The sequence below is a fragment of the Piliocolobus tephrosceles genome, chromosome 16, assembly GCF_002776525.5.
Source record: "Piliocolobus tephrosceles isolate RC106 chromosome 16, ASM277652v3, whole genome shotgun sequence".
Lineage (NCBI taxonomy): Eukaryota > Metazoa > Chordata > Mammalia > Primates > Cercopithecidae > Piliocolobus > Piliocolobus tephrosceles.
In genome coordinates this window covers 37941490-37964096 of record NC_045449.1, presented here as the reverse complement: position 1 = coordinate 37964096, position 22607 = coordinate 37941490, and the positions used below count along the sequence as shown (strand labels likewise).

The following is a 22607-nucleotide window of genomic DNA, read 5'->3' as shown; positions in this document are numbered from 1 at the left end:
AGCAGGAGGTAGATTTAGCTGTAATATAAAGACCCTAGCTGTTCAAAAGTACCTCAAAATGTGTAAGTTGCTTGTCACTAAGCAAGTAATCAACAACTATAAGGTAGATGGTTGAGTCATGTACCTTCATGGACGCTACATCAACTCTCAGCTTCTAATTCATACAGAATTTCCAGCAGAGAATGCATCTCAGTAGTCACTGAAGCATTTAATTAGACATTCTAGTACCTATCAGAAACCAAAGAGCACAGTTAAATTGTATATATTATACATGTTCTAATAAATTCTCTTTTGAATCACTCAGTCCCTGAGAAGATTACGTGTTCAGCTGAACTGCAGGAAAAACTTAGTTTTTACTGATTTCCCTGGATGATAGTTTTTTGTTTGCTGTCTAGAATAAATTGATCCCACTGCTATACATCAAATATTCAAGCGTTAGCACAAAAGACATTCACCCTCAAAACATTCAGATTTAATGTCAACATATTACGCATTCACTGAAATTTTTTAAAATGTTAATCTCTGTATTATCTTGCTTTAGTCTTTATTGCATTATCAAGACACCTGCATGCTATGAATGTTTTAAGCAGCTTTTACCAAGAAAGTCATGTTAGATTGTACGAGTATTCTCCTTTTCATGGGCTATCATGAGTGTATTGTTTGTACAAATGTTAACTTTTGACTGTATTCTTTCTTTTGAACACAGAAAGCGGTTCAGGGGAAATTGCCTATATTTACTTTCTTGCATATTCATATTTGCTGGCTCTTTACCATACTGTTACTGCCTATTTAGGTTTTACTGGTATTTTAAATGAGTTAATGTTAAATACCGAAAGATACTTGGTGTATATTAATCGTGAAAATTTGATGAAGAGCAATTTAAGGCAGCATTTTTAAGTCACTATATGTAAATTTAAACACCTACGTGTTACCCTAGGATCTCTTCATCAAAATTTCAGTTGAAAGTGCCCTTTATCTTTCAGACTGAAAAAAATAAAATAAAAAAAGTGGGTGGGGAGTGGCTATTTTACCTTAGAGGTCTCAACTTGTGATTGTTTGTTTTCTTTTCACATTTTTTTTTTCTTAGAAACATACAGGGTGCTTAGTGACCCTGTATGTTTCATTAGTAAATATTTTGAGAAGAAGGAAGCTTGCACTGGAATTATACACAATCCAGACAAAACGGGTCTACCCAGCTCCCCAAGCAATCTCTGAGCAACTGGGGAAAGGTTGGTCTGACCCACGGAGTCACAGAAACACATTAAAATCACCAGGCAGTCTTGACCTGGGTTCCTTTTGGCAACTACGTTGAATCAGCCCCTCTGGAGTTGACATTTTGTCCTCATGATGATTGTATTATTCAACCAATGCAAATGGAAAACGACCTAATCAACGTTCCATTCAGACAAGACTTACATCTACAGTGAATGACAGGAGACTTTCCAAGTGAAGATCCTGCAAATGTATATGCAACACATAAAATCCCAACCCACGGATGGAGGACAGCCTCATCCAAGTCAGGAAAATATGCCCCCATAGAGGAATAAGGCTGGGTGGTGGAAGGAACTCAGGAGAAAAAATCAAAAGGCTAATGGCTAAGTCCCAGTTCACTCCTTCAGTAGTCTGATTTGCAGTATGTTACTTAACCCTTCAGTTTCAAACTATCTTTTTAGGGAAAGAGAGGAAGGAAGGAAGACATTTTTCCTGATCCCTTCAAAGGGTTGTTGTGATAATCACATAATATAATGTTTTGGAAAAATTTTACCATCAAAAATGCTTTGTATTACCAATAATCTTATTAAATTATTGGAGACCCTCCCTGTTTTAGTGGGAGTCCTTGGGATTCTGGTGGCAAGCTTTGGGCTTTCAAATTAATACTACACAATAGAAGAAAATAGAACACTATTGGGCCAGGTCAGTGCTCTGGAAAGACTTGCACCCACATTCTTTTGTTTATTTTCAACTTCTCATATTCTTTGGGACCACTGCCTCTGGTGGAAGAGAATTATCTTCTGGGTGGTATGGGTGAGAAAGTTGCCAAACAAACCTGAATTATCCAGAGGCCTGTAAAATGCGCAATTGCTTTTTAAGAGGCATGGTGATATCGTGTGTTCCTTTCGATTTTTGGCAGTAACCATTTTCTGCAATTTGTGGTTTTGCAATTTCTCTTTTCACAGACAACACCCTGGCTCTCATTCAATGCCCCATTGGTGGGGGTGAGGTGGGGAAAAAGAAAGATTCCCTGGGGCCCTGACTGCTCCAGAAAAAGAAGGAAATGTTAATGAAATAAGTCAGAAAGAACGCTAGAGACTAGTGGAAGCTGGTTGGTTATGGGGGAAGAAACAACTTTTAATAAATTGCATGGTGTGGCTAGGATTTTAGCTGGTCTTTCATCGTCTGGGCAAAGACCTGTACTTCTCTTAATTCTTCTTACCTCTCCACTGAGCTCTGTTTGGGTTACAACGTCAATCTTTTCTCTTCATTTTTTTCGTGTATTCAACAAGCCTAGAGCAGTCTCTTTCACTGTCTCCTTGGCCTCTTATAGAGGGATTTTCTTTAAATGTTCCATCTCTAAGTATCCATTTGCCAATTACATTAACTTGTTTCGTGTAAATTAGCTCAAGAGCTATGCACCAGAATTTTTTGCCTTCATTCTGGGTGCCTTTTCTTCCCCTTCCTGATGGCTTTAATGCCCTTTGCAGAGGAGGTCTGTGGTCAGCAAAGCAGTACAGGGATGTAGCATTTATCTAGGCGAGAGTGATTTGTTCTGTTTCTATTCATCGCCTCTGGAAAGAGTTTGCAGACTTTTGTTTGCTTTTTTATGGCTGCTAGGCACTGTGCTGAAGGATTTAAAGTTGCATCCAGTGTTAACCTTGTATTCTTTCTCTGTTCACTTTTTTATATCAAAACAGTCCTCTGTTTCCCATGGAGTGGACTCCCAGGGCCTATGCCCATTGTTCTTAGGTTTTCCATGCACAAAGGCCACGTATTTCTTCTCTTGTCATGACCTAAATATCACTGCTTCTTGTACTTCTAATTGCTACTCATATGTTAATTACAATCCCCCAAATTTCACATATTTCAGGAAAATATGATTTTACTGTGTGTGTGTTACAAACGTTTAGGGAATTACTTCTGTTATGGAATCATAAATCATGGAACTTTGATTTTGGAAGATGCTTTCAATATGATGCAGTTCAGCAGCCCACCCCTAGCTGTCCTCACTTGTTCTCTCAAAGCCCTTCCTCTATCTCACATGGTAACTGAATCCATTTTTTAATAGCTCAGTATTCAAACTTTCTTTTGCTAACCCGAGATAACCTCCATCTGACTTTGGGTCATTTGTGCTAGTTTTACCTTTTGGAGCAGCTCAGAAGTTGACTCCTTCCCCACATGACAACCCTTCAAGTATTTTGGAATCTGATCCCGTATACTCTCTGAGTCTTGCTTGTCCAGGTTAAACATCCTCAATTCCTTCAGCCATTCTTTACCTGACTTGGTTTAGTTATCCTTTTCCATTTATCCCAGTTGTATTTTTCAATGCTCCTTTTAAAATGTTACAGCCTGAACTGAAAAGAATACTGCTAAGATGGCTGACCAGTATAGAGTCTCTAGAAAAAACAAAAACAAAAAGGAATGCTCATTCTGGTGTGTTAGTTTTATGACAATAACTAAGAACACATCAAAAATTTTAACAGCGCTTTGGTCCTGAGGTTAGTCTAAAACCTCTAGATACAAAAGCTGCTACAAAAACAGTTTTTCAGTCATGTATCTTTGCACTTGGTTTTGAATATGATGCAAAATACATTTATCCCTGCAACACTTAGTAATTTCAGAATATAAGTGAAACTATTCAGAGTTTTTTGAATTTGAATCATTTTAAATCCTTTGCCAGTTTAATCTGCCTCTTGGCTTCATTCAAGAGATTGGTAAAGACAGTGAATATCTGGATTTTAAGCTCCTCAAAGGTGGAACCATGTTTTATTCATCTTTGTCTCTCCTGAAATGTCTGTGATATTCTCTTAAACAACCAGATGCTCAGTAAATGCTTATATTAACTCAATCAACAGAATCAAATACAAAGTAGCTTTCTAACACCCAGTCTGGAACCTGTCTTTAAACTGATATCTGTGCCCTTTAGAAACTAAGATAAATACTTAAAATACACTATACTGCTAATGCTTAGCAATTTTGTAGCATTGGAGAGTTAACTAATAGTGCCACCTCAAGGGCTAGATAGTCTGAATTCTAATCTTGCTAGACTTTACTGGTTGTGTGCTTTGGAGCAAATTAGATCACCTTGTCTGTTCCTGACAAGTAAAATGTAATAATAAATTATTTGTGTCTGCCTCATAATGTTTTTGTGAGGCATGTAAATGCATGCTCAAATTACACGTAAAGAATATAGAAAAATTACTGGTAATATAAAAATAATAATAGTAGTAATAGTTATATTGTTGTTGCTTTTGTTATTATTTTCAATATATGCTAATAGAACCACCCAATCCTAAGAGGAACAAAAAATAACTTTGGTATAACTTGTTCATATTAAACCCATCTTGACATCAACTAATAATTTTATTATCAAAATGCTAGTGTGATCTGAATATAACTGACTGCTTCATGGGCCATTTAAGCTCAGACATTCATTAGAAAATGAAAAAATCAAAACATCTAAAAAAGTGACGACAATGTAAATTTTTTCCAAAGTCCTTCAAAGGGGAATTATGTTACATTCTACAGCAAAATATTCTAAAGATCTTCTTAACCCAAATTTCTCATTTTGAGTAACAACTGAAACATTTTACCATTCTCTCTCTGCGTTATAAAAACAAAATGTGCTGTTTTGTTCTTGTTTTTTTCTCACTTGCCTCTTCTCTCCTAATCATGTCCAATTCTCCAGAACTACTAAATTACTAGCCTAATCTTTTCTGTCTATAACTCCTCCATTCCCTATATAATTTTATGTGGCCCTTCCAAGTGGCATGTGAAAAGATGTGTATGTGTGCCTATGTGTATGTGTGTGTGTACATTATATATTATATGCCTAATGTATAATATATATTATGACTTTTACTGATATAATAGATGTGTAACAAAATTTATGATTGATGAATGAGTATAGTTTCCATGTAAACGTTGTTGATATTTATATATATATGTTAATGAGTGAGACAAAAATGAAGCAGAAAAGATATACATCACAGGTCCACTCTTCATCAGTAATGTGAACAACTTCTTTGCTAAACTGGATAATAGTTTTGAATACAGTTGAATATTTCCTGAAATTTCCATGTTACTCACAGTATGATAGCTACAGACAGAACATTCCTTTTTGTTTAATCTGCATTAGTAACATTCTCATAACTTTCTTAAACATAGATGATTAACAAAACAATAAATCAAGACCTGGTTGGTAGCATTTGCCAATTTCTGTGGTGTAAATGCTCCTGCCATGGCCATTTTCAAGTTAACGTGATGTCACTAAATGTGTAATTAGGAAGATGTGCAGCAACACACCTTTATATGGTATTCATACCATACGGATACAAAACATGCAAATAAACTAAAAAGCATAGGTAATTTAAAATGCAGCAAAATAATTAAGAAGTGATGAGTTTTTAGCACTTATTTCCTTTGGGTTTTTTTTTTAAGCTTTTATTTTAAGTTAACGGGTACATGTGCAGGTTTGTTGTATAGGTAAAATTATGTTACAGGAATTTGTTGTACAGATTATTTTATCACCCAGGTACTAAGACTAATACCCAATAGTTACTTTTTCTGATCTTCTCCCTCCTCCCACCCTCCACCCTCAAGTAGGTCCCAGTGTCTGTTGTTCCCTTCTTTGTGTCCATGAGTTCTCATCATTTAGCTGCTACTAATAGATGAGAACATGCAGTATTTGGTTTTCTGTTCCTGCATAAGTTTGCTAAGGATAATAATCTTCAGCTCCATCCATGCTTTCACAAAAGACATCATCTCATTCTTTTTTATGGCTGCATAGTATCCCAGGGTATGTATGTACCACATTTTCTTTATCCAATCTGTCATTCATGGGCATTTAAGTTGATTCCATATCTTTACTATTGTGACTAGTGCTGCAATGAACATTCACATGCATGTGTCTTTATGGTAGACTGATTTACATTCCTCTGGGTATGTACCCATTAATGGGATTGCTGGGTTGAATAGTAATCCTGTTTTTATCTCCTTGAGGAATCACCACACTGCTTTCCATAATGGTTGAATTAATTTACACTCCCACCAACAGTGTCTAAGTGTACCCTTTTCTCCGCAACCTTGCCAGCATCTGTTATTTTTTTTTTACTTTTTACTAATAAACATTCTGACTGGTATGAGATGGTATCTCACAGTTGTTTTCATTTGCATTTCTCTAATGTTCAGTGATATTTGACTTTTTTTCATATGCTTGTCAGCCACATGTATGTCTTCTTTTGAAAAATGTCTGTTCGTGTCCTTTGCCCACTTTTTAATGTTTTGTTGTTGTTGTTGTTTCTTAGAAACTTGTTTAAATTTCTTACAGATGCTGGATATTAGACCTTTGTGAGATGCATAGGTGGCAAATATTTTCTCCCATGCTGTAGATTGTCTGTTTATTCTTCGTAGTTTCTTTTGCTGTGCAGAAGTTTTTACATTTGATTAGATCCCATTTGTCAACTTTTACTTGTGTTGCAATTACTTTTGGCATCTTCATCATGTCATTTTTGTCCATTCCTATGTCCACAATGGTATGGCCTAGGTTGTCTTCCAGAGTTCTTACAGTTTTGGGTTTTACATTTAAGTCTTTAATCTATCTTTAGTTGAAATTGTACATGTAAGGAAAGGGTCCACTTTCAATCTTCTGCATATGGCTAGCCAGTTACCCCAGCACCATTTCTTGAACAGGGAGTTCTTTCCTCACTGATTGTTGTTGTCAGCTTTGTCAAAGATCAGATGGTTGTAGGTGTGCAGCCTTATTTCTAGGCTCTTTATTATGTTCCATTGGTCTATGTGTCTGTTTTTGTGCCAGTACCATGCTATTTTGGTTACTGCAGCCCTGTGTTATAGTTTGAAGTTGGGTAACGTGATGGCTCCAGCTTTGTTCTTTCTGCTTAGGATTGCTTTAGCTATTCAGACTCTTTTTTGTTTCCATAGGAATTTTGAAATTGTTTTTCCTAATTCTGTGAAAAATGCCATTGGTAGTTGGATAAAAATAGCACTGAATCTGTAAACCACTTTAGGCAGTATGACCATTTTAATTATATTGATTCTTCCTATCCGTGATCCATGAGCATGGAATGTTTTTCCATTTATTTGTGTCGTCTCTGATTCCTTCCTTCTTCCTTTCCTTTCCGTTCCATTCCTTTCCTTCTTTCGATGGAGTCTCACTCTATTGCCCAGGCTGGAGTGCAGTGGTGTGATCTCAGCTCACTGCAACCTCTGCCTCCCAGGTTCAAGCGATTCTTCTGCCTCAGCCTCCCGAGTAGCTGGGACTACAGGCAAGTGCCACCACGCCCAGCTAATTTTTTGTATTTTTAGTAGAGATGGGGTTTCACCATGTTAGCCAGGATGGTCTCAAACTCCTGACCTTGTGATCCACCTGCCCTGGCCTCCTAAAGTGCTGGGATTACAGGAGTGAGCCACTGCGTCTGGCCCTGATTTCTTTGAGCAATGCTTTGTAGTTCCCATTGTAGAAACCTTTCACCTCCCTGGTTAGCTGTCTTCCTAGATATTTTATTCTTTTCGTGGCAATTGTGAATGGGATTGCATTCCCGATTTGGATCCTGGCTTGGCTGTTGTTGGTGTATAGGAATGCTAGTGGTTTTTGAACATAATTTTGTATCCTGAAACTTTGCCGAAGTTGTTTATTAGCTGAAGGAGTTTTTATTCCAAGACTATGGGGTTTTCTAGATACAGAATCAGGTTGTCTGCAAACAGGGGTAATTTGACTTCCTCTCCTCCTATTTGGATGCTCTTTATTTCTTTCTCTTGCCTGATTGCTCTGGCCAGGACTTCCAATACTCTTAGGCTGGTGCAAAAGTAATTGTGGCTTTTACATTTACTATAATGGCAAAAACGGCAATTACTTTTGCACCAACCTAATAAATTGAGTATGAGGAATGAGAGAAGGCATCCTTGACTTGTGCCATTTTTCAAGGGAAATGCTTCCAGCTTTTGCCCTTTAAGTATGATGTTGGCTGTGGGTTTGTCATGGATGGCTCTTACTATTTTGAGCTGTGTTCCTTCATTGAGAGTTTTTAGCATGAACTGATGTTGAATTTTATTGAAAGCCTTTTCTGCATCTATTAAGATAATCATGTGGTTTTTGTCTTTAGTTCTGTTTGTGTGATGAATATCATTTATTTACATTTGTCAAGCCAACCTTGCATACCAGCGATGAAGCCTACTTGATTGTTGTGGGTTAGCTTTTTAATATGCTGCTGGATTTGGTTTGCAAGTATTCTATTAAGGATGTTTGCATCAATGTTCATAAAGGATATTGGCCTGAAGTTTTTGTTGTTGTTGTGTCTCTACCAAGTCTTAGCATCAGGATCATGCTGGCCTTGTAGAATGAGGTGGGGAAGAGTTCCCTCTTCAATTTTTTGGAACAGTTTTAGTAGGAATTGTACCAGATCTAAACACCTGCATCTTTGTACATCTCTTTGTACATCTGGTAGAATACTGCTGTGAATTCATCCAGTCCTGCCCTTTTTTTGGTTGGTAAGCTATTTATTACTGATTCAATTTTGGAGCTCATTATTGGTCTGTTCAGGGAATCAATTTCTTCCTGGTTCAGTCTTGGGAGGGTGTATATGTCCAGGAATTTATCCATCTCTTCTAGGTTTTCTAGTTTGTGTGCATACAGGTGTTCATGGTAGTTTCCAATAGTTATTTTTATTTCTGTGGGATCAGTGGTAACATTCCCTTCGTCATTTCTAGTTGTGTTTATTTGGATCTTCTCTCTTTTCTTCTTCATTAGTCTAGCTAGTAGCTTATATATAATTAATTTTTATAACAAACTAACTCCTGGATCTTTTGGAATGGTTTTTTGTGTGTCTCAATTTCTTTCAGTTCAGCTCTGATTTTGGTTATTTCTTGTCTTCTGCTAGCTTTGGGGTTGGCTTGCTTTTGCTTCTCTAATTCATTCAGTTGTGATGTTAGGTTGTTAATTTGAAATCTTTCTAACTTTTTGATGTGGGAGTTTAGTGCTATAAATTTCCCCCTGAAGGCTGCTTGAACTATGTCCCAAAGATTCTGGTATGTTGTATCATTGTTCTCATTAGTTTCAAAGAACTTCTTGGTATCTGCCTTAATTTTACTACTTACCCAAAAGTCATACAGGAGAATGTTGTTTAATTTCCATGTAATTGCATGGCTTTGAGCAATTTTTTTAGTCTTGACTTCTATTTTTACTGTGCTGTGGTCCAAGAGTACATTTGATATGATTTCAGTTCTTTTGCATATGCTGAGGGCTGTTTTATGTCTAATTTTGTGGTCAATTTTAAAGTATGTGCCATGTGGTGATGAGGAGAATGTGTATTCTGTTGTTGGGGACAGAGTTCTGACGAGGTCTATCAGACCTGTTTTGTCCAATGTTGAGTTCAGGTCCTGAACATTTTTGTCAATTTTCTGCCTCAATGATCTGTCCTCAAAAATACCATCAGTGGAGTGTTGGAATTTCCCACTATTATTTTGTGGGAATCTAAGTCTCTTTGTAAGCCTCTAAGAACTTGCTTTATGAATTTAGGTGCTCCTGTGTTCAGTATATATATATTTAGGATAGTTAGACCATCTTGTTGAATTGAACCCTTTACTATTTTGTAATGCCCTTCTTTGTCCTTTTTGATCTTTGTTGGTTTAAAGTCTGTTTTGTCTGAAATTAGGGTAGCAACCCCTGCTTTTTTACTAATTTCCATATGCTTGGTAGATTTCCTCCATCCCTTTATTTTGAGCCTATGGGTGTCATTATATGTGAGATGGGTCTCATGCAGACAGCATACCATGAGTCCCTTGATTTTAATGCAAGTTATTCAACTAAGTTTGAATAATTTAATTTGTAGCAATGATTGTGTTTAACAAATAGCTTACAAATTCTTGAAAATCTGGCAGTTGCTCCCCGGCAAACTGGTACAAACCATCTCTAGCATAACACTGGTCCTTCCTCTTTAGACAGCAGTGAGGGTAGGAAGTGGGAAGAAGAGATTGGGATATGATTGTGAATATTAAGTTGATTTTTTTTCTCAAGTTACAATTTTTTTTAAATCTGTTTTAGACTTTTGCCAAAGATCAGAGACAATCTCCTAAGTCTTCAGCAGGCAGTTTCTATCATCCTTGCCATGAAAATGTTTTCATCTTTAGTATTGATGATGATTCAAAGATTTCATCATTCTATCTTTTCTAAACAATTTTTTCGACTACAAGAATCACAAGTTAAAGAGAATGGGGAGGAGAGGATTGTAAGGTACAGATATTTCATGAAATCCACAAATAGAAAAAAAAGCTTAATTGCATCTTATATTAATCTGAGCTGCAGAGCTCCATAAGAAATGGAGAGAGGTTGGTTAATGGCTACAAAATTACAGTTAGATTGAAGGGAAAAGATCTAGTGTTCAATAGTGAAGTAGGGAAAGGTAGTTCACAATAATGTGATGCAATAGTTCAAAATAGCCACAAGCTAACAATTGAAGTGTTCCCAACACAAAGAATAAATGTTTGAGGTGATGGATATCCCAGTTACCCTGATGTGATCATTACAACATTGTATGCATGTATCAAAATATCCCTTTTACTCCATAAATGTGTACAACTTTTTAAATGTGTCAACCTTTTAGAAGCTAAAATACATATTTTTTTAAAGGAATCAGACCTGCTGTCTTCTCTCTGGGGCCTCATAGTATCACCTACCTCTGTTGACAAGGCCAATCTATTTACTCTCCAGATTGTATATGTCCCAAAATGGCAGCCACAGGCATCAAGGATTAGACATTTTAGCTCCTCTTTCCACTTGGGAAATCCACAAGGATTTCTAAACTCCAAAGAAAAAAATTCACATGGTTCAAGTCTTTTTTCCTTGGCAGGCTACTGGTCAGCATACAAATGGGGTTCCTCAGATTGAAACACTTCTGGTTGCTTTAGATGTGACTCCAGCAGAGTTGTGGGAAGGGATAGGGTCAGAGGAACATCAAGGACTATGGACAAGGACAGCTTACATATTAGGGAGCTGTGAATAGAAAAACATAATGATTGACATTTTTAGTGTAGTATTCATAGGCTTTTTCATTAAGAAGAAGAAGCGTTATGAAATATTTCAAACATAGAGAAAATAATATAATGAGTACCTATGTTTTGTCACTTACATTTAACTAATTTGAGTACATCAATTTTTGGTTCAGATTTGTATAGATTTTAAAGAAATAAATTATTTTAAATATAATTAAATCTTCATATACCCCTTTCCTGATCTGATTCTGCTCTTTCATTCTCAAAAAAAAAAAAAAATCACAATCTTGTGTGCTTGTCCTTGTTTTTCTCTATCAGTGAGCAATATCCATCACTGCTTCATAATTTTTAAGTTTTCATAAATGATACCAAGTTATATGTGCCATTCTGTATTTTTTTTTCAGTCAACATTATGTTTTTGAGATTTATTCAACTGGACATGTGGGTATAATTTGCTATTTTAACTCTAGATAGTATTCCATTGCATGAATATATTGCTATTTTCATTCCTTCCTTCCTTCATTCATTCATTCTATTGGTGAACAATTAGGTTGTTGACAATTTTTGCTATAAAAAAATACTGCAATTATTATCCGTGTAGCTTCATGCACCTGGGCAGAATTTTCTCCAGGATACCAAGATGTAAACTTATTGGATTATAAGATATATATCTCATTAATATTACCAGATCTTGCCAAATAACCCTCCTAGGGGGCCAGTTTACATTTGTATGAGCAGGTCATGTAAGTTTCGATTTCCCCAAATCTTTGCCAACATGGGTTATTTTCAGACCTCAAAAATTTTTTCAATATGATGAGAGTAAATGGTGTGTCATTTTTCCAGTTTTCAATTCCCAAATTTCTAGTGAAATTAAGCATCTTTTAATATGTTTCTTGGTCATATTTTTGTGAATTGTCTATTCACATATTTTACTATTTTTTTAATGAGCTACTATTTTATTTTTATGGTTTTGTATAAGTTAATTATCTCTTTCATTTAGTAATCTATTGTATGTTATATGCAAATATCTTTTCCAACTCTGTTGTTGGCCTGTTTTTTTTTAACTTTTTGTAGAATCATTTTAATTATAGAGACATTGACATTCTAACATAATCTATATTTTTAAGATTTTCATTTAAAACTTTTTTTATTTCCTGCTTTGAAGATGTAAAGATATGCTTCTGTACATTGTTATGTAAGTTTTAAAGTTTTGATTTCTCATTTGTGTTTTTTATCCATATGAAAGTTATATTTTCTGGAGGCTGAGGCAGGAGGATCACTTGAGCCCAAGCGTTCAAGTCTGCAGTGAGCTATGATTGTGCCACTGCACTCTAGCTTGACCAACAGACTGAGACCCTGTTCTAAAAAAAAGAAACAAAAAAAGAAAGTTATATTTTGCATGCTGTGAAGTAGGGGGTCTAACTTTATATTTTTCTTATGGAAAATCAACTCACTCCATACAATGTAAGAAACAAACAGTCCGTGATTTCCCCATGGAATTGCTATGCTATCTCTATCATGAGCTTGCTTTCCATATGTCTGGATGTGTTTCTAAGGAATCTACTCTGTTCAAATAGCCTATTGATCATTCTCTGACCCAAAGGCGCATTCTCTTAAAACACTGGCATTAAATTGCAGCAATCTCCCCTTATCCATGAGGAGTAAGTTGCAAGACCCCTAGTGGATGGTTGAAACTGCAAAAAGTACCAAAACCTATACTATATATACTATGTCTTTTCCTATGCAAACGTACCTATCATAAAGTTTAATTTATAACTTAGGTACAGTAAGAGATTAATAACAATTAATAATAAAATAGAACAATTAAAACAATATGCCAATATCACTAGTCTTGTGCTTTGGGGCTATTATTAAGTAAAATAAGGATTACTTATAAACATAAGTACTGCAATACCATGGATACTATGACAATCAGTTTCATAACCAAGATGGCTATTAAGTGACTAAGGGGCAGGTAGCATATTCAGCGTGGATATGCTGGACAGAGAGAGGATTCACGCCAGGCTGGGACAAAGTGTAATGGTGTGAGACTTCATCACCCTACTCAGAATGGTGGATCATTTAAAATTAACAGTTGTTTATTTCTGGAATTTTTCATTTAATACTTTTGGATAATGTTTGATCACTGGTAACTTAAACCACAGAAAATGAAACTGTAAGTAAGGTAGGACTGCTGTAATTTTTAGTAGCTGATAGGACAAGGTTCTGTAACTAGATCTTTTTCTTCAGTATTATCTATATCTTCTCTGTCTTTCAATTTCTTGTGTGATTTTTAAGATTGGTCTGTCAATTTCCACAAAAATCACTATAAGAATTTTGATGAAATTATATAGAATTTATATTCAGGAGAATTGGCATCTTTGTTATACTGTACTGTTGCATCCATGGGTATAACATGTTGTATAATATATTTAATCTCTTATAAACTTTAAAAATATTTTATAGTATTCTCTACAAAACTATGAAATATCTTTTGATGTATTTATTAGTATAGTTTTAATGTGAATGATCTTTATACTTTTTACAAATAGTTATTCTTGCTATCTAGGAATACAGTTTACTTTCATGTTTGATTTTAAATCCAGCAACACTACTAATCTCTCTAATTTTTTAATGGTATCTCTGTAGATTATTCAAAGATTGTCTATAATCATATACTCTGCAAATAAGAATAATTTTGTATCATGCTTTCTAATTCTTGAGCCTCTGATCTTGTTGATTTTATTGCATTGCTTTGGGTCTTCAATTCATATTGAGTACCAGGATGATGACAGCTATTCTTGACTTGCCTCAGACTTTAATAAGAATTTATTTAAAATTTCACAGTTAGGAATAATGTGTGCTGTATGTTTTTTGTTAAATGACTTCCATTAGGTTAAGAAAGTCTTCTCATTCCTTGTTTACTAGGATTTTTTTTTTTAATCATGATTGTGTATTTAATTTTATCAAATATTTTTCTGCCTCTATAGAGATGATGCTATCATTTTGTTCTGTTGATCCTTTCATGTGAAATATTCATAGATTTTCTGACATTAAACTATTATTGCATTCTCGGTCTACTTGGTAATGCTTTTAAAAAATGTATTGCTATATAATTTGCAAATGTTTCATTCAATTTTTCTCATTTATGTTCACTTGTAAGAATAGTCTATAATTTTCTTTTGTTGTTGTGGTTGTCATTATATTCTTTTCTACATTTATTTAGCATTGAATTTCTTTGTGCTTTGGGAATTTTATGAATATCTTACTTTCTTTGAGACTTTCCTCTCTTTCTCTTCCTCCCTCCATCTCACTCTCCTTAGTCCTCCTTATCTAAAGGTTTTGCTGTTGCCTCTACTGAGGGCCTCACCCAAGACTCCCATTCCAACCATACCTTTAATAGGGGATTATGCCCCTGCTCCATGGTGATATTGGGACTATCCAAGAGCCAAGCCTCCAAGCTAGTGGTAGTTTGGCTCAGTTGATGCCTGTAAGGTGAAGCCAGTGTTTCCAGCCTTCCTGGGCCACAACTCAATAGTCTCAAGGACAGCGGCCTATTTCTGCCCCTTTGACAAACTGAGAAGACCTACATTAACTCCTGGTTTCAAGTAGTAAGCGCATCTTCAGATGTCTACTTGATATGAAGTATTTTTACTTTGTAGTAAACTACAGGTGCTAAACTCCTAGCCCTCCCTGATTCTAGTCCTTCCTAGCTCTGATTCCAGATGGAAGCCCAGGTGGCTAAGGGCTTCACCTCCACCCGCATCCCATCCCCTGTTTATCTCCTTAGTTTTCAGTTTAACTTGTGATCTATAGAATTATATATACACACACATACACACACACACACGTATGCACTTTAAATCTGGAATTAGTTTTAATCTCCAAATGCACTAAGGAGTGTTTCAAGAATGTTAGGTTTTTAATTAAAATTTGAAATCTACGTAATTATCATGTTCTGTAGTTCTGGGCCTTTGAAGACATTTTTAGTTAAATGAAACTTCATTGTACTGGGGTGGAGAAGCCAGTTAGCCCTAGTTTAGCCACAGACCCTCATGACATGTCAGGGGTGGGAAGTGGAACTAGTAGTGACCACTAGGAAAGCAGGAAGGTGGAGATAGGGTGTTGTTTGGAGAGAAGTTCTGAGTGGCATACATAGAATGTGGCATGCGGCAGAAAAGGAGTGACTATAAAATACTGTGTAAGTGATGAGCTTTCTTTCTCTACTCACATCTTGTAAACTTAAACACATTAATTTTAAAAATATGTATCAACATGTACTATTTGTCAGACACTGTGCTAGGTGAAGTCAATTAAAAAAAAGACAAACAATGCCTATTACCTTAAGTAGCTTATATTCCAGTAGAAAAGGTAAAGTGAAGATGGGGCAGAATAGCTCTCAGGGAATATTTCCTCAGTAAGATTTGACATAGCATTCCCTGTGTGCTGGTACCCAAAGTCACATGCCCAGAAGAAGCTGGCTCCATGACTCACAGTTAATGCATCATGAACTTCTCAATCTTCAACTCTCAGGGTCCAGCAGCCAAAGGAGAGAATGGAATTACTCAGCTTAGAAGGGTTTTCTCAATACCAAGGTATGAGAAAGCTGAAGGAGTGAGTGATGTTACCATTCATCTTTATGGTTTTTGGATTTTTGTGCTTGAAACTATATGCTGAGTCATTTCATGAATCCAGGCAGGCTGCATACAGCCAGCAGGCAAGGAATGAGCATTGCTGGGTCCAGACGACCTTAGCAGAGCAGTTAGAGCTGTACTTACTAAGAGTACCAGCAGGGTATAGAGCGTACAGAGACCAAGCTTCCTAGAATTTCCATTGTGGCTCTCTGAAGCTTGTCCCAGTTTGCTCCTCAGTAAAATAGACAATTTAAGCCACTGCTTTGTGTTTGGAAGGGTTTAATTTAGACAAGGATCACTCAGATGGGCAATTTTTTGTTCCATTCAGATTTCAACATATTTCCTTAGTCTTCGTAATTAAGGTTTTTCTAATTTCAATATATGTTTCCCAAAAGAGGCTTTCAATAATATTGATTGTATGAATCATACATTGCTTACTTGTCTATAGCCCCTTGAAATTTGCTGGATATAGCTCCAAAAAAAAACCCTATTTGTATTTCAAATTCTTTGTATTTAATAGTCTATTTCTGCAAAAGACAAATTTAATATATATCATTCTGGAAAATAAAAACAGCTAAATCATGTGAGAAATATTATATGCCTTTCCACGCACTGACCCTTTACTAGGCACAGGCATCAGTGGAGGTTCTGAAGCTGTGGTTGCTCAGGTAATTCATTCCCTGCCCTTTATAACTCTCACAGAGTAAAGAGCTCATCAAGCAGACAGTGAATCTAGTATTTAGAGGGTTTTTCCTTTGTTTGTTCTCTAACATCAGGGCACCTCAACAGAAGACAACTACTTTATCTGGTTCTCACCAGCGATCCTTCCTGCCACACTTCTGCTGGACTTATTGAAAGGTGGTTCTGTAGTGTACTTTAGGAGTGATTTAATGAAATTTCACTGCTAATTTTGACAATTGATTATTTTTACCTTACACGCTAATTTTAAACCCTAAATGCCACATGAGCTGTGACTTGATAGCAATTCTAAAATTTAATCAGTAACATTTTAAAGCTAATAGTGAACAGTTAAAATAATACTGTTTTATCTGGATAAAAATTCATTTATAACGTTTTAAAGTAGAAACATTCTAGTGCTTTTTAATTATGTCATTAAAATGAAGATGAAACAGAAGTGGAAGCTGGGAGACACTATCAAGGGAAAAGCACTTTTCTAAGGAAACTGGAGAATCCTACTTGGACATTTCAACACAGACCTGCAGGAGCCCTGCTGGTAATTGGTTTTTGTAGGTTTGTTATAGCACTAAGTCATGTTTTATGGATTCTTTTAATAGGAGAGCTTTGTTACAATGTATTAAAAAGGAAGACAAAGACAGGTAACATCAATTTACCAAAAGGTCAAAGAGAAAAAAGCAGATGGGCCCCTTCCCCTGAATCAAGTTAAAATGGCCCTGCCTATTAGAATATAGCATCTCTTTATAGATGCATAGATATAATTTTTCCAGAAACAGGCACTCACAATCAAAGTTGCTCCCTTCTATAGTTCTACACCCCCACTGCCATTAATCAGATGAGTCAGTAGGAGCTGCAGTGTGATTCCGAACTGCATCAGAAATATAACTTGGGATACTCAGAGGTCTTCTTCCTAATTTGCTTATTTGGAGCAAACCTGACTCATTCATAGTATCATGGGCAATCACTTCTTGGCCTTTTGGCTCTGATGAAGTGTAGTATCACGGGCAGAGGCTTAGTGAGGTTTGAACCGAGACCTTTTATCTGTTCCTCTCCTAAGAAAATAATCTACTGTATTCAGATTAAGATAATAAAAAAGAAGGGAAATAATATGTTCAAAGATATCAAGTCTCTAACAGATACATCATAATATTAGCCATTGACCCACTTTGTAACTAAAGTTAATGGCTACAGCTCAAGCCATATGTGTTGGACCTATCTGGTTTCTAGCCTTTTCTTAGTATTTTCTTTACAAACTCCTTTTGCAATTCTTTTCCCTGGTGGAGCACATGCCTTGAAGGGCTTAGCCTACTAAGTAAATAGTTAATTAACAATAAATGTTATAATTTGTATTAATCAAAATTGCAAATTGCCAATCAGAACTTTGATTTGACTGATGCTGTATGTGAGTTGCTACAATTCCGTAAAGAAACAAAGAAACTTCACATTTTCAATTAGACGTTTAAAAAACACAGGCCATTTCCTTTGATGTATATAATACACAACTAATAATTATGATACAATCTGGTACGTGAATGTTAAAGGGTAGTCATACATGTTGTGGGGGAGTTTCTATTCGGAGAAACTGAAAAAGCATTATAAAATTCCCAGTTACATGTTCCTTTTTATGTTCAAGCTTCAAGCATCAATTACTTATCCCAGAGTTCTGTTTAATTTTTCTTTACCAGAAAACACAGTTAACTAGCTTATGTCAAAAGAACATCAAGCTAAAGTTAAAGGGCTGTTGCTTTCAACATGTAGAATGGTTGGTTTCCTTCTTAAATCTATGCTTATTACTAGAATCCTATCTTTTTTTTCATTTTCCATTCATTTTTATAAAATAACAACAGAAATACAATAAGCTACTCAGATAATTGACAAATACATGCTGCTTTGCAGAAAACATTGGCATTGCCACGAAATCTGATTGGCAAGCAGCACCACATAAAGAAAACTTGAAATAATTCTTTGATAAGCTAAGGTGCAAGTCTGAATTTGACACAGTAAAGAAAATTTAGAGATTTAAATGTATAATAAACAAAAATGCAGGTCATTTGAAAGTTAAACTTTTAAAACTCGAGCACCACATGTACTGGAAGTAAGATATAGACTTTTCTTTTTTTTTGAGATGGAGTCTCGCTCTGTTGCCCAGGCTGGAGTGCAGTGGCACGATCTCGGCTCACTGCAAGCTCTGCCTCCTGGGTTCATGCCATTCTCCTGCCTCAGTCTCCCGAGTAGCTGGGATCACAGGCGCCCGCCACCACGCCCGGCTGATTTTTTTTTGTTGTTGTATTTTTTAGTAGAGATGGGGTTTCACCGTAATAGCCAGGATGACCTCAATCTCCCGATCTCATGACCCGCCCGCCTCGGCCTCCTAAAGTGCGGGATTACAGGCGTGAGCCATGGCCCCGGCCACAGACTTTTCACAGGTATTTCAGGCCTTGGGCTAACAACCCTAGGTAAAAACAAACAGACAAATCAACAAAAAAAGAAGATAAATACTTCAGAGTTATACAAGTAGCTACATAGTAGAAATTTATTGTTTTGAGTATTTATTAGGTGCCAAGCATTAAAATGAGTATTTTATACCAGTGATTTTTCCTAATTACCTGATTTAATCCTATTAATAACACCACAAAATAAGGATTCCATTTTATAGAAGAAATTGAAGGTCAAAGAGGAATCATTTTGCCCAAGATCACATGTAACTAGAAAATGGAAGAACTAGAATCAAAATCAAGTCTGAGACCAAAACCCCTGCTTTCTTCCACACTGACTTGTCTCCTTCTTAAGATTGTCTATTAAAACTAAATAAAATTGTTACATTTCCCCAGACTTCTAATTTGACCTTGGTATGTTTTCTTCAAAGCCCCATTCTAGAAAATTTCTTAGACAACGGTTAGCAGGGTCTTGTTTGTGGCCTATATCAAATGTATAAAAAGCAATGTTGTTTTAACTGCTGTTAATTCTGGAGAAGAATTGGACAGAGTAGTGTCTTGCAATCAGACTTGTCTAAACAACATTTGAATGCAACACATTATCATTTCAGAGGAGAATGATGCAATTTACTTAGCAGTCAGCAACCATGAGATTTTCAGGAAGGGGGATTAAGAGAAGTAACATTACTGGAGCTTGGCCTTTTGGTCTATTACGTCATTGACTCTTCACCATAATCCTTTATGTAGCTATCATGATTACCATCCTACAGATAGTCTTAGAGAACTTAATGAGATCAAGTTAATACACTGGGTACTTGAAGCCAGCCTCTGCCCTCAGAGGCTCACCTCGTGATACAGAGTATGAGAAGCCTTGGTGCATGCACCTACAGAGAGAAGAAGAGGTAAGAGATCTCTTCTCTGGCAGACGTGTGTCCCTCTACTACCAAATATTGCTGTTGTCACAAGTTCCCTTAACGTTTGTTCTGCTTCTAATTCATTAGTATACACAATCCCATAGTTTCCATTTATTGTACAACCATCTGTGCTAGTTACTTAACTATGTTCCTAATGTATATTATGTCTGGATAAATATTTGTTGAATGAGTATAAGACTTTACACATCATTTAATGATCAGAACAATATTATGAGGCTTATATTACTATTTTCATGTAGGTGGAAGGCAGAGGTGAATCGAGGCCATGCAGTATGAGTAGAAGAGCTGGAATTTAAGCATCTACCAGACCCCAAAGCCTATCCTCTGCCCAGGAATGACTCTGCCCAGAGATTACTATTAATGGAGGTTTTGCTTCTAGGCTCTGAGAATTAGATTTTATTACATTTGGTTTGGAAATCTATTTAACACTTGTCATGGTTTCCCCAGAAGCAGATCCTGGGGGAAGGATGAAAGTACATGTGGTTTATTAGGAGGCGATCCCAGGAAACATGAGTAAGAGAGTAGGGAAGTGAGCGACCAAAGGGAAGACAGCCAAAAAGGTCCATTATCCAATAAGTTCACATTGTGAGCAACCAAACTTAATCCCACTGGAGTGAGTAGGATACAGGGGAGGGTACAGGGGAGGTGGTGAAGAGAACGCTGTCATGTGGAAACAGCATAGAATAGAGCTGAAAAATTCCAGATCACCTACAGTTTGGTTAGAATAGCTTGGGGTATCATTCAGCAAGTAATTTACCTATAGCTAAGATCATCCTAACCTTTGAGATTTTCCTAAGAGAATGTTGTTGAAAGACATAAAAGTAAATCTGAATTATGCCTGTAATCCCAGTACTTTAGGAGGCCGAGGTGGGCAGATCACCTGAGGTCAGGAGTTCCAGACCAGCCTGGCAGCATGGTGAAACTCCATCTCTACTAAAAACACAAAAATTAGTCAGGCGTGGTGGCCGGTGCCTGTAATCCCAGCTACTCGGGAGGCTGAAGCAGGAGAACCACTTGAACCTGGGAGGCAGAGATTGCAGTGAGCCAAGGTTGCCCCACGGCACTCCAGCCTGGATGACAGCACAAGACTCTGTAAATTCAAAAGAAATCTAATCAAAATCCCAATAGGATTGCTTATAGGACTTGACAAACTGATTCTAAACTCCATATGGAAGAACAAAAGTCCCAGAATAGCCAAGACAATTTTAAAAAAGAATAAAGATTAGGCAAACTTGCCATGAATAGTCAGCTAGACTTACCAAGTTGCAGCCATTAAGGTAGTATGTATTGTCCCGGGGATGCTGGACTAGGATAGAGATCTCAGAAATGGACCCATAGAGGACCCTGGGAAACAAAAGTGGGGGTCGTGAGACATCAGTGGGGAATGGTAGATTGTTCAGTGCTGTGAGTCTGTTGGTTTTTTATACAGAGGTGAATTAGGAGAGGATTTTACTTTTTCCCATATAGAAAGCCAACTGTCCCACCTCACTGATGGAGATGTAGTCACTGGGGCAGTTTCCAGGGCTTCTGGATTTTCTGCTGCACCATTGTTAGCATTATTTCCAAGGAAAAAACAAACTTCTGTGGAATGGTGTTACTGTACACATTTATACAGTGGTTGAAACAAAGGTAAGGACGTTGGAGCCCAACTTGCTTGGTTTCCCCTTGATACACCCACCCCCAGCATATCCATAGGAACAGAGGCCCATTTTCTCATTAAAAAATGGAGCAGAAAAGACAACAATAACCCAAGGATACTCCCTTCTCTATTTCCTTTGGAGACTTGGAGTTCAAAAATCCCAGTTTTACTCTTCATTTAGAATCCAGTGTTGAGATACACCTACTTAAAACATTCCATGGACCCTCCTCTAGTACATTATGCCCGCTTCAAAATGCATGAGAAATAAGGCTGCATCTTACATGAGCGCTACAATCCACTGAAACAGTGGTTCATATGATCCTAAAGTCACAGTGCAGCTATTGAAAAAGAAGGGCAGAGTTGTTTAGTCATGTCTGCCATAGGCACAGTAGGGGAAAGTGACAGCATACTTGCCAAGAATTTATCCTTCTTTAATTGACATGTTCCTATTCAAAAATAAAAACATAATTATTACATCATTAACCCAGGGAGCTTGATATTATATTGAAAATAGTAAATCAGTACCAATTTCTGCATACAGAGTATTTTTTCTTAAAGCATCTATGCCACACAAAGTAGATCTATACATCATATCACAGCTCTTCTTAAGTGATGGAAAAAGGGTACCATCAAGAGTTAATTGCCTTAAGCAAGCCAACAATTGATTAGGAAATATGGTGTTCAGCCCAAGGTTTCCCTTCTCAGTACAAAAGACCATTATGTATGGCCATGTATTTAAAATAGTATAACTATCATTGATTATTATCTCAGGCTTTATTACTTTTTAACAATTTAGACAATTTTTCCCATGCAGGAAAGTTGGAGGGCAAGCTAAACCTGTCACATCATTTTATTTATTGAATGTATTTATACCTCACCTCTTTCCAGAAACAGGTTGAAACTGCTTACCACAGTGCCAGATATATAATCTTGTTAACGACAAAATAAAGATTGGTAATTTTTTTTTCCCCAAAGAAAGCTAAATTGTATTTACTCAGCATTTCTTTAACGGGTCTCCTTTAACATGAGAACTATGCACAGCTTTGCA

The 22607-nt window shown here is 36.5% G+C and overlaps 1 protein-coding gene across 2 annotated transcripts in view; it reads left to right on the top strand.

The window, feature by feature from the left end:
- The window catches only part of ANKFN1 (ankyrin repeat and fibronectin type III domain containing 1), a 374035-nt gene that overhangs the window by 76985 nt on the left and 274443 nt on the right, over positions 1-22607 (top strand). The gene's annotated exons all lie outside the window — the stretch shown is intronic.